Source organism: Penaeus japonicus, unplaced genomic scaffold, assembly GCF_977035675.1.
Source record: "Penaeus japonicus unplaced genomic scaffold, GWHDUDI00000001_assembly GWHDUDI00000025, whole genome shotgun sequence".
Lineage (NCBI taxonomy): Eukaryota > Metazoa > Arthropoda > Malacostraca > Decapoda > Penaeidae > Penaeus > Penaeus japonicus.
Window position 1 is genome coordinate 27,387,322 of NW_028234427.1, and position 5,000 is coordinate 27,392,321.

The 5,000-nt window shown below is 44.9% G+C and overlaps 1 protein-coding gene across 2 annotated transcripts in view; it reads right to left on the reverse strand.

Annotated features, from left to right (window-relative positions):
- The window catches only part of LOC122251611 (uncharacterized), a 28,509-nt gene extending 23,566 nt beyond the window's left edge, over positions 1-4,943 (reverse strand). Inside the window, exon 1 of one of the 2 annotated variants that reach the window (XM_086551515.1) lies at positions 4,623-4,943. The gene's annotated coding sequence lies outside the window, so the exon portion shown is untranslated. Of the gene's footprint in view, positions 1-1,990; positions 2,070-4,622 lie in introns of those variants that run through there. The other variant, XM_086551516.1, reaches the window with a different exon arrangement.
- Between the last annotated feature and the right edge of the window lie 57 nt (positions 4,944-5,000).

Below are 5,000 nucleotides of genomic sequence, written 5' to 3' on the forward strand. Positions count from 1 at the left end.
AGGGAGAGAGATTGAGAGAGAGAGAGAGAGAGAGAGAGAGAGAGAGAGAGAGAGAGAGAGAGAGAGAGAGAGAGAGAGAGAGAGAGAGAGAGAGAGAGAGAGATTGAGAAAGAGAGGGAGAGAGATTGAGAGAGAGAGAGAGAGAGAGAGAGAGAGAGAGAGAGAGAGAGAGAGAGAGAGAGAGAGAGAGAGAGAGAGAGAGAGAGAGAGAGAGAGAGAGAGAGAGAAGAGAGGAGAGAGACGAGAGAGAGAGAGAGAAGAGAGAGAGAGAGAGAGAGAGAGAGAGAGAGAGAGAGAGAGAGAGAGAGAGAGAGAGAGAGAGAGAGAGAGAGAGAGAGAGAGAGAGAGAGAGAGAGAGATGTTGATGGTGTCAATAATGATGATAACAACAATTAATAACAATGCAAATGATTTCAACAAAGACACAGATAATATGTTGTTGGTTAGACAGACGCGAGCTTTCCTTAAAAGAAAAAAACTTCAGTCTCCCCTCAACACCTAGGACAATTTTTCTCTTAAATCCGCAACTTTAGTTTCTTCCTCTTGTCTTTACTCCCTCTCTCCTTCCCCCCATCATCCCTCTCTTCCTTCCTTTATCTCTCCTCCCTTTCCTCTCATTTCAGTTATCGCCAGTCCTGTCCTACCTCTCGATCTTCTGTTTTTCCCCCTGTTTCCTTATATCTCTTTCTCCTCTTTCTTCTTTTTCTTCTTTGTGCTTTTTTACCTCTCCCAATCTCCTTTTCTTCTCCTTCTCTACTTTCTCTTTTACTTCCTTTTTTGCTTATTTCCCTCTTCTCTCTCGCTTCTTCCCTCCCATTCTCTCTCCTCTTTTCCTCCCCCTCCATGTATTCTCCCCCCTTATCACTTTCCCTCCCCATCTTTCCCTCACTTCTCCCCCCATCCCTCTCTACCTCGCATAATCTTCCCCATTCCCCCACTAACTCCTTTCCTCCTCCCCCTCCTTCACTCTCCTACACCCTCCCTCAACCCCCTCTCTCTACTTCTCCCTCCTCCCCCTCCGTACCTCTCCCATCCCCCCCCCACCCTCTTGCGTCAGCTTAGGTCAGGACAACGGCCGAGATTAACGGGTTAACGGGGAATGCGGAATTGAATCGCCCGCCAACAGGAATGGGAGGGGGGGGGGGTAGAAGAAGGAGGATGTGAACGAGTCACCCGAGCGCTTAAAAAGGAGCTTTTTTTTCTCACTAACTTATATTTTTTGTTGTTAGACCGATTAACTCTCCATGTTTGTTTTGAAATAATTGTGTTAACATATATTTTTTGTGGCGGTGTTGACGACACATAGAGGAGACAATTCCCTTATTTCGTTTCTCTTGACTTTCATCGGAGGCGACGAGGCAGAAAAGTAATTCCTGTCCGGATGTTTCACATGCCGCTGATCTTCATCTCGGCTCGTCTCAAGAATTTCCGACTTGCCTCAAGCTATTACAAAAAAACAACAACAACAGTTACCCGTTATCTCTCCTTTTGGTCGCAGTTTTCTAAATAATCAAATATATACATATACATATACATAAAACAATGATAATAATAAGCAACGATCCTAGCTTCCTTTATATTGGAGGCTTTGCGCATCTCGCTTTTCGTTTGTCTTCCACAACTCCTCGCGCTATACATATCGCTGAACTCGGTACATGCGTGAACTGAATTCGTAATGAGGTTCCACGTATTGTCTCCCCGGTGGACAGTCCCGCCACTTGGTATTCTTACTAGCGAAGGAATGATGCAAGCCAGTCATAATTGTACATTTGTATTCCGTGCATTAGCTATGATAAGAAACGGATAACGAATAACTGGCATCGTAACAAAGACATGAACAAAAGGAAAGAAAAAAAAAATCTAAATTAAAAAACAAAACAAAACAAAACAAAACATAAACTGTAGTAGGATACAAATCTTAGAGAACAATAAAAGTACGAAGTAGAGTTAAAAAAAAAGTAAATAAAAACGACTTTGCAAATCGCCTGACCTTGTGTGACTCAGTGTTGCTGGGTAACCGACCTCAACTTTCGGTCGTTGAAATGAAAAGCTCCCGAGTTTTCGCAATTTACTTTCTTTGCGTTTTGCCGAGAGTTCTGTTTAAGCAAAGAATACGTACTTAGTAATATTCAGTCTTTTACCGACTGATTTTATACATTTGGAATAGAAATGTAGTTATAAACATAGAAAGGAACATGTATCATAGTCAATGATCACATTTGTTTAAGTTTGTGAAGGCAACATGTTATATTCATGAACTTTGACGGCTACAGGAGGACAGATGAGGAGGGGGGAGGGAAAGGAGGAAGAGGAGAAGGAAGAATAGGAGGGGGAAGAGGAGGAGGAACAGGAGGAGGAGGAGGGGGAAGAGGAGGAGGAGGAGCAGGAGGAACAGGAGGAGGAGAAGGAGGAGGAAAAGAAAAAGGAGAAGAAGGAAGAGGAGAAAGATGATGAAGAGGAAGCAGAGGAGAAGGAAGATGAGGAGGAAGCAGAGGAGAAAAAGGAGGAGGAGGAGGAAGAGGAGGAGGAAGAGGGAAAGGAGGATGAGGATGAAAAGAAGGAGTAGGAGAAAGAGGAGAAGGAAGAGGAGGAGGAGGAAGAGGAGAAAGAGGAGGAAGAGATGGGGGGAGGAGGAGGAGGAGGAGGAGGAGAATGAGGAGGAGGAGAAGAAGAAGAAGAAGGAGGAGGAGAGGAAGAAGAAGAAGGAGGAGGAGGAGGAGGAGGAGGAGGGAGAAGAGGAGGAAGAGGAGGAAGAGGAGGAAGAGGAGGAAGAGGAGGAGGAAGAGGAGGAGGAGGAGGAAGAGGAGGAGGAAGAGGAGGAGGAGGAGGAAGAGGAGGAGGAAGAGGAGGAAGAAGAGAAGAAGGAAGTTGAGGAGGAAAATGAGGAGGAAGAGAGGGAGGAAGAGGAGGAGGAAGAGGAGGAGGAAGAGGAAAAGAGGAGGTGGTGGGGTGATGGAGAAGGAGAAAAAAAAGATAATAAAGATAATGATGATGACTATGATGATGAAGATGATGATGATGATGACGATGATGGTGATGATAGTGATGATGATGAGGATGACGGTGATGGTGATGATGACGATGATGATGAAGATGGTGGTGATGATGGTGATGATGATGACGATTGCGATGACGATGATGATGATGGTGGTGGTGAAGATGATTATGATGATGCTGGTGGTGATGATGATGATGGCGATGATTGTGATGATGATCATGGTGACGGTGATGATGAAAAAGATGAAGAACAAGAACAAGGAGAAGAAACAGAAGAAGAAAAAATGATTATGGTGATGATGATAATAATGAAGAAAGAAAAAAGGAAAGAAGGGGAGGGCGAGTGCGATGACGAAGGGAGGAGAAAAGAAAGATGAAGAGGAGGGGGAAGGGAGGTTGGATAAGGTAGAGAGAAAGATTGAGTAAAGAAGAAAAAAAAAAGGTGAATAAAGAGAAAATGAAGGAAAGAAAGGGAAAGGAGAGGAAGAGAAATAGGAAAGTCGGGAGATCAGAGATAGGGAGAGAAGGGAAAGGAAGAGAGAGAGAGAGAGAGAGAGAGAGAGAGAGAGAGAGAGAGAGAGAGAGAGAGAGAGAGAGAGAGAGAGAGAGAGAGAGAGAGAGAGAGAGAGAGAGAGAGTAGGAAAGGAAGACGTTAGGAAGGATGGAAGGTAAAATAGGAAAATAAGGACGGACTGGGAGTTGATTCTCCCTCCCTCTCTTTCTATCTCATTATCTCTCCCTTCTTCCCACTCCCACTGCCCCCCTCTCTCTCATTATATCTCCCTCCCTCCCCCATCCAGCGTCCCCATGTCTGTCTCTCTCTCTCTCTCTCTTACTCCTCTTATTTATCTCTTTCTCGCCCTCTCTTTCTGCCCTCATCCTTCAGACATCCAGTCCTGCAAGTTTTTACTCCGTTGACTTCAAGGGGTAACAAACTCACCCTTGAACTTACTCCTCTGAAACTCGTCTTCTTTTCACGTTCACTCGTTTTTGTTTTCTTCTTACTTTAAGATACAGATACTTTAATGTTGTTTTTTTTTTATGTACTGTGTCTATGTATTTTTTTCTATTATTATTTATATATTTATTTCTGGGATTTAGATCGCGAACGAATTACGCACAATGAAGGAGAGCAAAGCGAAAATGGAAAGAAAACGGAGGGTGATTGGAGGGGGACGGAGTCGGTGTGAGGAGAGAATATCGGGGGGTTGGAATTAGAAACAAAAATGGGGAGAAGAAGACGGTGAGAATAATACAGAGGAACATATGAGGTATTTAGCAAAACAAAAAAAGTGCGACGACGGAAGCTCGGGCGTCCTCAGCGCGCATACCCCAGGTCACGGGAGTGGAGGTCACGGAGGTCAGGTCACAGGAGGTCAGTCAGGTCGTTTCAGTCAGGTCAGTTTCAGGGGAGGGGGACGAGGTAGGGAAAGGGGAAGGAATGAAGATGGGGTAAAGTTGCGGTTAGAAAGACTTACAAATCGTAAAAATTAGGGAATGTAGCGAATCGATGAAGATAAAAACTTATGACAATAAACTACATTTGAAATACACACGATATTAAATGCGTCTTTAAAGAATGAAGATGATGATGATAATGAAAAAAAAAATCAAAGTTGACTTACCTTTAGAGTTGGTCGCTTAGTTTGATGCACTGTATAGGGAGAGGGGGGGAGAGGGGGTGGGGGGTAGGATAGGGGTAAACTTGATAAAGGGGGGGATAAAGATGGCGGGGCGGGGCCAAAGGGTGGGGGGGGGGTAGACACACACCACTCCTGGAAGTCAGACACAGACACAGTCGAATAGTCTATCGGAAGTCAGATCTGCGCTTCTCGTATTTCTTTTTTTGTTTTGTTTTGTTTTGGCAACGTTTGTTTACGTGTTACCTTGCGCGACAGAGCGGCGTGGAGGAGAGGCAGGGAGTGGGGGCGCGGCCACGTCGCTCGCCGATATATAGCAACCGCCTGCCACCACTTCTGACAACGGTGCTGCCAACACTGTTT